We start from the raw sequence: 13,896 nt of genomic DNA on the forward strand, positions 1-13,896 counted from the left end.
AGATAAATTCTTGGAGAATAGGTCTAATAAAGTCTAATAAAGGCTGTCTTGAAAGCTCCATGTTACCCTTGGGTAGAAGGGGGTAGCATTCTTTCAAATACCATTTGCTATATATCTCCATCTGCTGCTTGAAAGTACCCCAGAAGTATCAAGACACAATGAGAGACAACATGTTGGACTAAGATGAGTTTTGGTCTGATCCAGCTGGGCTATTCCTAAATTTTAATGTTTTGTAGCTTTCAACTTAATGACATTTACTGCTGTGGAGCCTACCAGATTTGATCTGGATCCCCCACTTGGGATCAGAAGTTCAGTGAATATTTGCAGCTGCTCTGGAGCATAAGAAAAGTTTTGGCATCCAAAAGAAGATCTATAATCAGTGCTGATGGACATTTGGCACAGATATTATACTACTGCATGACTGACTGGCTGATATATAACTACTAATACATATCAGACCATACAGAAGTACATAACAAAATAGGGAAGGTCTCTGCACTCTACAGTTTATATTGAGTGAAAACCCAAGGAATAGAGAAAAGGATAAAGGAAGGAAGAGAGCAGAATAGGAGTATCAGCAGTTGAATAGGAAGGCCTCCGATATTCATTTAAAGTGCTTGCTGGATTTGCAAGTTTGAAATACCCAGTTTTGTTTCCAAAACAGTTTAGGAAAACTCTGGGCCCCTTTACACACAACACAAGACTCCTGTAATCCTACAGCATTGTTGGGCTTCCATAGGTCTTCTGCAGCTAGGCTGATTAACTTCTGGCTGAGGTGTGATGCTCAGAACTCCACTCCAAGAACAGTTGTGTGGCATGGGGCAGGTGGTTTCCCACTGGGGGTTTTGCCTTCTCCTCCCTCCTTTGGCCATTCTCTAGGAGGTTGATTCACTTTCCAAACTGCTGAGGTAAAGCTAAGGGTTGGATACCAAATTCTGCATTCCCTTATTAGTCACTTAAGATGATGTGTCAAAATGACTGAGTGTTTGAGGGGCAAAAATGGTAGCTGCATGAAAATGCCCTTATTTTTCCATTCAGCTTCAGTTTATCTGTACTTTCCCACTCTACCCTACTCTGCTAATGCTTATTTGTACATTCAACAAACTTTAGGTGATGCAAGTACACCTTACGTTCAGCAATAAACTTTTCAAGGGTTCTGGTGCTTACCAGAGTTCAGTTTGCTTAGGAAGAAGTAACTCAAGATTCATACTTTCAATGAATTATTTATTTACACACATATATAAGCTCAGTATAAGATGAAGGTTTGCTCTCCTGTTTCTACCAGTTCCCACGACCCCATAAGATTTCCTACAGAGTTAAAAGACAGCTGTCTCTCCTTTCCTGACCTAATTCCTGCATAACTTTCTACTAAATATGCAGACTTTCCCTTCCTCCATGCCACTGACTAGCAAGGGAAAATGTAATTATTATCTTCATCCTCATCATTCCCCCTTCCTCCTCCTCTTCTCTTTCTTTGATTAATGGCCTATGCTTTTTTTAAGGCAGTTATAATACAGTTCCAGCTGTCAGATTGCTCCCATTGTCAGATTGTAGGAGGCATTACTGCAAGACACCCAAACAGATAGGTCTGTTCAACTCAATATTTAACTTTACTCATTTTTCAAAACCTCACATCAACCTTCCTGACTTTGTCCCCACCAGATGTTCCATCATTCCCCATTATTAACAGGCTGGCTGAGAATCATGGGACTTGAAATCTAACACATCTGGAAGGCACGAGGTTGGAGAAATTCCCAAGAAAGACTTCTGCAAGCTAATTTTGATCAAACTCAAATTCAATTTACAATTTACTACCAAAACAAAAAAGCAACCTTGTTTGCAGTCTGTTTATAAACAATTGTATCAACATTCTTTGTGTGTTATGTTTTATTATATTGCAAGAGTGCACTGAGTGCCGTGGGTAACAAAACAGCACAGACGAAACCTTCTTGACGTAGTCAGAGAAACCATCAACTCCAGACAGCCTTCTCCAAAGGGCCTTATCGACGCACACTGGCTCACTGCGTGGTTAACTCAGCTGAGCTGTGTTTCACAACAGATGAAATGTTTAGAGGGTGGGAGATGCTGAGCACTGCCAAACCTAACATCAAACCAGCTGGATAAGTCTGAGATCAGCTCAAAGAGGTCAGCTTCTCCTAAACTCTGGGGATGAGGGCAGAGGGAGGAACCCCTTCTGCAAGACTGGAGTTGAAAATATGAAAGGTCGGCCATACCACAATTTTTTTTTTAAAAAAGGGGGGGCTGAATAAAAAATTGGTCACTACTCCAAAGGGTTTGCAGTTTCAGTTTTGATCACAGAAGCCTATTACAGGGGAGGGAGGCAAGCAAGAAAATGGTGCTACGAAGTCATTTAGACAGGGGAAGTAATTGGTTTACCAGAGACACCAAGAACCATTCATGTTCTAAGGCTCATAAATAATAGATCATTTTGCTTCCCCAACTTGCACCCACTTGCAATAGTCCAGGAACTCACCCTTTCAATCTTTCCCACCACTACAACCCTATGAGGTAGGTTGGAATGGGAGATGATGCCCCAAAATCATCCAGTTAGCTTCTGTGGCTGAGGGTAGACTTAAACCTGGTCCTCCCCACTCCTAATTCCACATCTTAAGCATTATATTAGGGGCTATGTGGCCCTGGAGAATCAGGGTGGCCTCTACTCCATCCACCTCCCCATTTTAAGTTCACAGAAGTTCTAATTATATATTTGAGATTTATCTTTGGCCTCAGTCCAGATGGATTCCAGGCAGTGGACCAATATTAATAATAGAAATAATACAAGAACAGTAAAGAGTACAATTTAACAAAATACTGGTGCCAATGCCTCCACCACAGCTGCCTCTGAGTTATAATTAGGCATGGACCTGCTAAGCACCAGCAATACCTGTAATGTGTTTTTTCCAGCCTGGTTGTAAAGTGCCCAGAGTGACTGATGAGTGGGCAGCCTTAACATCAAATGAACGAATGAACGAACGAATGAATGAACAAATGAATGAATGAACAAATGAATGAATGAATGAAAACTATCGCAAAATGCCATCCAGAATAACCAGGGTTTTTTTTTTTTACCTTCTTCCAGAATGCCTTAAAAGTGGAGGTTATTCTTTCCCTGGGGGGGGGGGCAGGCTGTTCTATAGGAGGGGAGCCCTCACAGACAACGCCCATCCATTGTCCAGTATTGTAACTGGGGGCTCTTAGCAAGGGCCCTCTGCTTTGCTTCAACTGCCTTAATGCTAAGTATATTTAAATGGAAATAAGTACTGTTTTGTTATAAAACAGAGTAATATATCTTATAGGTAAATAATAAATAAATATCTATCATAGAATAGGCTCATATAGCCCTGAATGGTTCCTGAAGGCCATCAAGTCCAACCCCCTCTCTGAGTGGGAATCCAAATTTTTCCTCCTGTGACATCAGAAATAATCAGGAAAGAAATGAACTGAATACCCAGGCAGTATTCAAAACTCCCTTTATAAATCTCAGTTTTAATTACCATATTTATCGGTGTATAACATGCACAGGTATATAACACGCACCTTAATTTTAAGAGGGAAGTTTGAGTAAAAAAACTTAAATTTAAAATAAATGACTTGGAAGCAAAATAAAGGGATCTCTGAACTTTTTGTTTATTAATATTTATACCATTTATAAGGTAAATACGTAATATGAAAGAAAAAGCATCTCTTTGAACAAAGAAAATCTCCCCATCGCTCGCACCTGAGCTCCGCAGAGCAGGAGGTGAGCGGCAGGCGAGTGAGCGAAAACCGGCACTCCTCTGCGGAGCTCAGGGGAGCGCTGGTTTTCGCTCACTCGCACGCTGCTCACACTCTGCTCTACAGAGCTCAGGGGAGCGCTGGTTTTCACTCGCTCGCACGCCACTCACGCTCTGCTCTGCGGAGCTGCCCCGGTTACAGTCCTGGTTCAAATGAAGTCTCCACTCTCCCAACCTTGCCGCTTGAGTAACACGCAGCTAGGATTTCAGCCCCAAATTTTAGGGGGAAAAGTGTGTGTTATACACCGATAAATACGGTAAGTAATTATCATAACAGTTACTGGACATAGGTTTTGAGGTACACTATCAAACTCTTTTAAAGACATGCCTTCCTGTGGTTTCCACAGTACTTACCTTTAGAACATCTTGAAGCCCCCCTGCCCAAAAAAGTATTTTCTCTCTTTTTCCTAAAACGATTTCTATCACAGACTAAAAGAGGCAAAAATAGGAGCCTAGTATGAATCCTGCAAATATTAAATGCTTGGCAGGCCTAGTTTCTGGTAGTTCCCCCCCCCCCCCCCCCCGTTATTGTTGGAAAAAGAAAATGCAGGATCAGATGGACTTTTTAGTCCATAAGACTAAATTCTTATAAGAATGGGGTATGGCACAAGGGGTTAATGTTGATCAGGTTGTCAATGAACTGCCCCCATCTGGCAACATTTTACAAAGAGCTGTCACATCTATCTCTCGCACCTTTCCTCTGGGTTCATTCCATACCCACTTGGCTACTTTTCTTTAATCCTAGCCTTCTTTTAATTTCAGCCCACACTCAAATCTGACAGCCTGTTGGCTTAATAACAGTCAGATGATAACTCACCCTGACCCAGTCTCAGCTCCTTCTGTTCAGTCCACTGCCACTTTTCCTCTTAATAAAAAGGGGGGGGGGATTGGGGTTCTTTTCCTATGCTGCCCCAGTTACAGAAAGCCCATGCCTAGCCCTGGGTGGTATTTATGGAAAGCCCCAAATGAAACCCAGCCTCTTTGGTTAATTTATGGTTCAGTGTACTGTGCAAATCCAGAAAATTGATTCATTCAGTAACCAAATTAATTGTGCTGTGTGAATGCACCCAGAGAAAAACAGCTAAAAGGGAGAAAAAGTCTGTGACTTTGATCAATGGGAAGAGAGCGGGTGTTGCAAAAGCTACACTTGGAATTTCAAATCACATGGAAGATTTCTGGGGCACCTTCATTCTGCTTTGCCTGATGGATGTTTGATGTGTTGATCCAGATTACTTTAGAAGTTTCATGTAGCACAGACTATACATCTATGCCTCTCAAGGTTGTCTGCTAATGGCAGATCCTTTCCAGAGTCCTAGGCAGGGAGAGATCTGCCACTTTCACCAAAGAAGCTGGAGGTGGTTCAATGCTGCCTTATGCCAATCATGTGTTCTACTAACTTGAAATTGCATTTAGTGTGAAGATCTGCCTTTAGGAAGCAGGATTTGGTGGCTTATTCTAAAGATTGGTCAAGACTTTAGAAGCCACCATTTCTCTCATCTGCAGTTGCCTCAAGCTAGGAGACATAACAGGATTCCTTGTTAATCTGGCCATCTCCTCCCAAACTCAAGGACTTTCTGGAGAAACCAGCTGTACTTCAGATTGTGGAGAGCTATCAGCAGATAGCCCTGAACTTAGGTGGCCAGTGGTCTTCTATGAAGTTTTATTTTTTTTCAAAAAAATTATCCCACCTTTATTATTTTTTATAAATAACCCAAGACAGTGAGCATACCTAATACTCCTTCCTCCTCCTATTTTCCCCACAACAACAACCCTGTGAAGTGAGTCGGGCTGAGAGAGTGGCTGGCCCAAAGTCACCCAGCCGGCTTTCATGCCTAAGGTGGGACTAGAACTCACCATCTCCTGGTTTCTAGCCTGGTGCCTTAACCACTAGACCACACTGGCTCTATGTTAGCTCTATATAACTTGCCACTATGGTGAAAGGAACATCAAGCTTATTTAAATACAGTATATGGATGAAGGTACTCCAATGAATCCATCTAGCCTAGGGGTGAGCAGATTGCTATTCTACACTCACAAGCAGTTTCAGCCTCTGTTTTGTGATCCATGAAGTGAGATTACTGAAAGTGTCTATAAGGCTACCAGACGCATTAAGGTAGAAAACTGTAGCATAAATTCTAAAATAGTTTCCACACAACTCTTAGAAGGTGAAGGGCAACCCTATTTAAGCTGCAAAAATCCAGACAAGCACTAGATAGCAAAGAGAGATCAAGAAAAACTCAGTTCTTTGCTGACATGTAGTAGGCATCTGGATTTTTGTAGCCCTAAGAAAGCAAAGGAAAACAATCAAGGAAACAATCACTTTGGGCCTGTCTGTCTGTCTGTCATCTATCTATATCTCACCCACATTCCATCTTTGCCTGTCCACTGCTGCTCTCCCCATCCCTCCAAAAGTTTAATGTAAACTTGTTCATGAATACATTCCCTTGTTGTTTAGACCAATGTTAGCTGAGTTAACACCATACACTAAGCCATAACTAAACAAACTACTTTATGATTAAACATAATGTGGATAGCCAGCCAAAGTCATTTATTTTTTGCTTAACACATTTATAAGGCCAATTGTTCTAGTTTATAAAACATAGTGTGGTCTAGTGTTATGTATAAACACTACCTAACCCTAACCCTAACCCTAACACTTGGTGGCCTTCCAGAAGGGCCTGAAGACCTAGTTTTGCCATCTGGCCTGGGGATCAGAGAGTGGTGTGGAGCCCATAAAACAGCTATACTGTTCTTGAATGGCTGTGCTGTCCTGATCATTGTACTGTATGCCTTTAATTATTTAATCGTTTTTAATGTTTGTATTGTTTGCATGGCTGTTTTATTTTTTGACGATGATGATGATTGGTACTGTTTATGTTTTAACTGTAAGCCACCCAGAGTCACAAATGTAAGATGGGCAGCTATATAAAATAATGAATGAATGAATGAATGAATGAATGAATGAATGAATGAATGAATGAATGAATATAATTGTTTCTACCCCTCTTACCCAATCTGGCACAAGGAGCACACTCTGGGTACCATTGGCTAGGGAGTGTTGGCTGGCAGGGCCCAGAAGTCCCGCCTTTTCTGCCATGGCACCCACCCTTTGAAACATCATCCCCCCTGAGATTAATTGGTCTTGTCCCTGTTGGCCTTTCATAAGGCCTTGAAAACTTGCCTTTGTGCCTGAGCCTGGGGCCCTGGGTCTCGGTTAGAGCCCATCTCCTACTTGTGTGGATGATAGGTTAGATTACTGTATGCCCAGCTGCTATGTGTTTTAGTTTTATTTTCTATTTTTCTATTGTGTATTTTATTTATTTTATTATGCTGTAAGCCACCTAGAGTCACATAAAACTGAGATGGGCAGCCACATAAATCAAATTAAATAAGTAAATAACATTAATAATGGTGTATTTAATAAACCATGGTTAAAATAAACCATGTCTTAGCATGTGTGAAGACTCTTCTGGCTGACTGAAGTCCTTCCATTTTAGTCCATACCAGGAAGACATATACCATAGGTGGGAGTCAGAAGTAATCCAAAAATAATGTAAATTGTTGAACGTTTACTTCTTTAATATTTATTGTAAATTCTAAATATAATATCAGAATTGCTGTAAAAACATAGTCATATCCTTCTGGACTTTCTGTTATGGTGGAATCCAGATTCTCTAACAAAATTTTTGATAGAGTTTAAGATACAAAAAACGGAATAGTAAAGCTTAAAACACCATGGTCCTTCCAAGTATGTTCTTGGACCTACAATCCCCTTCATATCTAATTTATTCCCTCTCCTCTGGTCTCCAGTTCCATTTGTCAGCGTCTCCATCACAATCAGACGCTTCCATTGGATTTTCCTTGCAGCCATATTTCTGCCCCATCGGAGGTTTCTATAGATGGACTGATATTGTTGTAGCTAAGCAATGATATTTCCTTGATTTATTTGGGGCTATGTTTGAATTCCATAGGAATTAGCGTTTTCTTTGTTTGTTTCAGGAAAAATGTCATTTCAAGAGGCAGGATGTTGTCTTTCTTCTTCTTCTTCTTTTTTTTAATTCACCATTCTCCAAGAATGAGGTTAGGATCTGTTCATATGCCCCACTGAAAGATCATTAAAACAGAGCAGAAGTGCTGGGGAGGGGAGGGGAGGGGAGACAGCATAATTAATGTAAAGTCCCCTCTTTCTTCCCACTTCAGCCCTGTCCATGTGAAGTTAGGCACAATTATTCCCATTTCACAGATAGGGAAGTGAAGCTAAGAGGAAAAAAAGCAATCCAGCACTATGCTAGAAGTCAGGTGACTAAGGGCTTTCCTCCAATGCTGAACTGAAGTGCTCAAGTTGCACCTTGAATTGGCAGAAAAGTACATTGGCATGATTTTTGCTGTTGCACTGCCTCTCTGTATCCTATCTCCACTGCTTCTGTTTGCAGTTCCTACCAATCACCTGATTTTGTAATGGGTTAAAACACCTAGCAAATTTGATATACCTGTGGGCTGACTTTGGATGGCATCAGGCTAAAAGAGATGGCTTTTACTGGTAAGGATGGCTTAAGCTCATCTCATTCAGCAATTGAGGTCAAGGTCAGGGTCAAAGTCACGGGGACAAGGCAGAAAAATGATATTGCCAGGCCCAGAACAACCTTGTAGCATGATTCTGCACAAGGGGGAAAAGGCCCTAAGTTTCACCAGCAGAAGGTTCTTCTGCCTTCCCAACCAAACCATAATCTCACCAATGCTTCAGTCTCTTCAATAACAAGATATAAGATGTGCTACTCACCTGAAGGAAGCTTGCTTGGCAGCCGAGGCACTTGACTCTTTAACTCCTTAGTTCCTGCCACATGACATGGTGAAGGAGAGGAAAGAAGATCAGTGTTTTTCTTGTCAGGTTCTTCCAACCCAGAAGAAAGGGAAAAAGCCAGCTAGGCATATATAGCAGCCCCTTCCATAGTCAACTGGAGGTGAAGGGGAGGTGCTGTGGAGTCATCTGCAGACCTCCCCACTCCTTGCGACAAAAGACTTCAGATGCTTTCTCCAAATCCAACCCTCAGCATCTCCAGCAAAGCTGGTGACTGGGAAGTTCACCACAGATGGTGAATGGAACAACAACAGGCATGGGAAGCAGAGCAGAAAATATGTAGTACTGAACCAGATGCAGGTCCAAGGGCTGGAGTGTTGTTGTGCTTTGCAAAAAGTTCCAGTTGTTTGGAGTTTTAAAAAGTTTTTTGGGGAAGGTGGACCGTTTGTGGCTGGAACTCATGTGGAGATATGCACTCTCTGGTGGCCAAACTAAGAAAGGCAGCTAGAACTGCCTTTTTTTTTTTTTTGCCAAAGTTAGTTACAAATCCGAATTTGCAATCTGGAAGCTCCTGGGGAGCCCTTGGCTTATCTGAGAACGCAGCCAGTGCCAAAAAAACCTAGAAACAGAACACACAGTCTCTTTGTAATGGCTTTTGCTGATCAAAACAAACATACAGGGGAAGGAATGAAAAATATATCAATCTTCTCTACAAAATTGTAGCACAGTGACTAAAAATAATCAGAACAGGTATTTGCAGTAGTTTGCTTCCCACAAGGTGAAATCGAAGCGAAAAACATTTACTTTATAGAATGCACAAATGTAAAAGAAATAATACGAACCCTACGTCCCGTGCCAATGATCTCAAAGCATGTTGGCCCAGTTAGCACACGAGCCCACGAGGAGGCTCAAATGAACTGTAAACCACCAGGAATTAGATTTGCACAATATGCGAAGCTTGTCAGATCAAATTGCTCTGCTACGGATCAGTATAAAGCAGCCCTGATGTTCATCATAGGCATAATCACCAGGATCTTTTTATGCACACATTGAGTTTTGAAAGAGAATACTCGCCCTGGAAAATTTTCCAGCGAATCGTGCGCTTTGTTTGACTGTTCTTCAGAATCTGCTCATCGTGCCAATACAACCACCTGTTGCTTTTCATACATTTTGAATTATCCATATACATGGACAAAATGCCAAACCAGCATGGCCATTGGTCGCGAGGCAATGGAAGTCTGAGAGTCATAATTCAATGCATCTAGAGCAGCGTTTCTCAACCTTGGCCACTTCAAGATGTGTGGACTTCAACTCCCAGAATTCCCCAGCCACCCTGGCTGGGCAAATCACAAGTCAGCTCTGGTACAGGAGATTTTTGCAGTGAATCACAGTCAGATTCTTCACATGTTTTCATAATGATTCTTTAACATTATGCGAGTAGAAGCAGCCAAGAGCAGAACAGGGATCCCAGTAAAAAATATATGCTTTGGTTTGCACAGTTTTTAAAAAAATATTTAAAAACTTTTGGAGTTGCTTATTTTGCTTATTGCAGCTATGCCTGTCCACTCAGGTATGGGCATCTCGTGGTGTGGGAGGTACATTCGTTTCTTTTATAATTTGCTTCCACTCTATGCAGTCAGACGTGATTGTAGTTAGGTGAACTTGTCAGTTTCTGCTATACAGTACTCTTTCCTGTTAAGGATGAGGAGCTTCAGTACAATGACTTCTGCTTCCTTTCAAATGAGTCTTTTCATTGTAATGTGAATCCCCCTACTATTTATGCGGGGGGTCCATGTAGGTTAATTGGAGCTGGTGAAGACCAGCTTTGGCTGTCAGGTGTCAGGCATTTTCAGCACATGGCCAATCCATTTCCATTATCTGATTTTTATTAAGTCGAATATGGGCACTACTTTCCACTGGCATCTTCATTTTGGATCATTACTGGAAATTTGATACCAAGGTTGCAGCATGGCAGACCAGACTTGAACACCAAAGCCATGAATGCTAAAACTACTTTTATTATAGGATTACAGTAACAGAATCTTGCAACTCTGAATGTGCCTCCCCCTCCCTGCCTTTAGCCCAAAGAGAACTAGAGATGGTCCAGTCTGAGAGGCTTTCTCAAATTCCATTCTTGCTTTGGACTCAGATTTCTCTTATCTGACCATTGCCTTGGCTGCGGCTTTTCCTCCTGTTCCTCGAGGTTATTCTCACAGCCCATTAGACATAGACAGCAATGGTCAAAAACAGAAGAGTTGGTTGTGTTGTTGCAGTTTGAATTCTGGAGTTGTGGCTTTGGTTTTATTTTGAGCTGTAAACCCTGAGCCAACCTTCTGTGATGAAGGTTGTGCCTTCCCTTTGCGCTGAACAGGAATTGTCCTCTAACACATCTGGAGGGCCCCAATATAAGGAACAATGTTTCTTTTCCTTGAGAAACAGGTATGAAGGTATTTGTCTGAGAAAGGGGGCTTTTCCTCTAAGAAAAGAATTCATACTAGAATTCATCAGCTTTGAACATCTATCTTAAATCATTATGCCTGAGCATCAGCACTTACTTGACTGAATGGTCAGAGTTACAGCAATATATTTGCAACCCAGCCCAGCATCCCAGGACAGTCTGTTTCCTGCCTGGCCTTTGGGGTGTTCTTTTATTGGCAAGAAATTGTGTGTGTCCTCATTGCTGTCCTCCCACATTTTCCCTCCACATTTCCTGAATTGGGCTGGCTCTTCCCTCTGCAGTTTCTCTTTGAAGTTCAGCCATCTGGGTTGTGCAGACAACAGAGGTTGTCAAAGAAAACAGAAGTCATCTTCTCACTTTACTCTTCTGCGATCCAAAATGCAGCAGCACCACAAACTTTGAGGAAGGATGCAGCAACGCTGTGGAGTCTGTGTTTAGCTGTCTTTGGAAATGTCAAAAAAGGCAGTCCTACTGTTGCTGTATCATCATATCATATCATATCATATCATATCATATCATATCATAATTCACGGGTCTTTATCAAAGAAAGGGATTCATAACTAATATGCAGAGATTTTAAAGATCCACATTCCCAACTTCTTTTTTTCAGTTTAGGGAATATTTCCTGTGTTTTCAGTTTCTATACCAGGGATCAGAGCATGATGGGATCCAATGTATGTCTGACAGGTCAAATCAGCAGAGACTGATAGAGCAGCCTGTCAATTCATAGGTGTGAATTTTGGGACCATTGGAACTCATCTCAGATGACGCTAAGCATGTTGAGCTTGATAATGCACTTTGATAGCACCTCTGTAATCCATCAGGATGGTCTGCAGCCCAGACTGCAAAAAGAAAAAAAAAACATGTCTGTCCTGAAGCATGCCTATGATGTACAACTGGAAACCCTGGCCCATGACATGTACTGTATATATCCTGGTGCAATTCAGGGGAAGAAGTGCAAAAGAAGCCTTTGGAAGAAGGGATTGTGCTATTGCAGAGAAAGGACATTTCAATAAACCATACATTAAATAATAATAATAACAGTAATAATAATAATAATTTTTAAAAAACATCTGGGGAAATTTGTATACTCTACAGCTGTTCGAAGCAGAGTTATAAGAAGACAGCCCTTTGCCCCATCGTGTTTACAGTCCAAAATAATCTCACAGTTAGAGAGAGGTTTATATAGAAATAAGCAGTCCATGAAATCTCTAATTCTTAAAATGCATGGGGTTGTATATGTTTGAAGAAAGGCCTGGAATTATGCCCAGGTTGCTCCAGTCAGGCACTTAACTGTTACATTTTTCTATTAATTGACATTTCTGAAAACTCTTCCAAGGCAGCCCACATAGAATACTTGCCATATTAATTAAGTGCCCCTTGCATTCCCTTTCTAGCTGGTACTGGGAAACAGTGCCTAAGAAGCTCTGATGCCTTACAGGATGGGAAATTGTCCTCTTGGCAAGGGTTGCATTACCTGGGGGCTAAGCCCATGATGGGCTGGAGTCCCATAATATGTTAGGCTAGACTGAACACAGGATTGAGTAGTTTGTGGTTCACTGTTTGTCTTAAGATATAATGGTACTCATGTTAGACCATGATATGGATTTTTGGTCGGTCGGTCGGTCGGTCGGTCGGTCGGTTGGTTGGTTGTCTGGATATAATACATTAGATGAACATAGCAATTGGCTTTTTTTAAACTAAAGTTAAGGTTAAGGATCCTGTCCTGTGTGAACCCAGTCGATTGAGTTTTTTCTTCCTTTTTAATCTTCCCTACCCCTACACAAGGAGAGGGAAACGTTTTAAAAGCAAGTAGCTGGAGAATGAATATTTTAGTTATTTTCCCATGTCCATGATGGTTTCAAAAAGAATCACCCCTCTCCCTTATATTTGCACCAGGAATAAAACAAAGGAGAGCCAGTTTGATGAAGTGGTTAAGAGCACCAGGCTAGAAGCTGGGATGCTCTGAGTTCTAGTCCTGCCTTAGTCCTGGAAACCAGCTGAGTGACTTTGGGCCAGTCACTCTCTTTCAGCCCTAGGAAAAAGGGAATGGTGAGCCCCTTCTGAAAATGCTGCCAAGCAAATTGCATGGACTTGTCAGGACTGACCTGAAAGCACCAAAAAGAAAAAAAAACAAAAAAGGAGGTGTATCTGTAACCAGATAATTTTCCCTTGAATTGTGAAGGTTCCTCCATATCGGAGTAAACAGGTTCATTCAAAATGCTAGACTGAATAGGGGGCTGGATAGCTTGGTCATAGCATATAATATCAACACAGCAATTGTGTTTTTTTTAACCTAGTTTTAATATTTAATTAGCTATTGAGTGGAATGACTAATGTAACCTAGAACGAAGATGTGGGGGTAGGGGCCTTTAGAGAGTATAAACTCCAGATGAAGAAGCCTAGAGATCCACAACTGGTCCATGAGCTGGAGGTTCCTTAAAGGCTATTGTGCTGAAGCCATTTGTGTCTCTGAATCGGAGACACTCTTGGTTATTATTTTATAGTACGTCCTTGTATGACATATGTCACTGAGATGGAATATTTTAAAATAGCTTTCTCCAAACTGGCGCACTCTGGTTGTGTTAGATTATAATTCTTGACATGTGTGGACAGTGTGGGAATTATAATCCAACACATCTGCAGATCACCCACTTGGAAAACTAAATTAATAACATGCAAGGTATAATCTGAAATAGAATTGGGCACTGTATGACCTCATTGGAACGAATGTGGATAATCACAGCTTAAGCCTACACTGGGTTGCAGCTCAGAGTAAAATCTTACCAAAAACATGATTACCACATCTTTGAACAATGAATTTTGTAACTTCAGGTAAATGTTTC

The 13,896-nt window shown here is 41.4% G+C and overlaps 1 protein-coding gene across 1 annotated transcript in view; it reads right to left on the reverse strand.

Moving 5' to 3' along the window:
* The window catches only part of SCARA5 (scavenger receptor class A member 5), a 121,314-nt gene extending 112,309 nt beyond the window's left edge, over nucleotides 1-9,005 (reverse strand). Inside the window, exon 1 of the mRNA XM_007426257.3 lies at nucleotides 8,575-9,005. The gene's annotated coding sequence lies outside the window, so the exon portion shown is untranslated. The remainder of the gene's footprint in view (nucleotides 1-8,574) is intronic.
* Nucleotides 9,006-13,896: the final 4,891 nt, after the last annotated feature.

Source organism: Python bivittatus, unplaced genomic scaffold (assembly GCF_059951505.1).
Source record: "Python bivittatus isolate LINGU-HERP-01145 unplaced genomic scaffold, Pbiv_v1 ctg000690_np1212, whole genome shotgun sequence".
NCBI lineage: Eukaryota > Metazoa > Chordata > Lepidosauria > Squamata > Pythonidae > Python > Python bivittatus.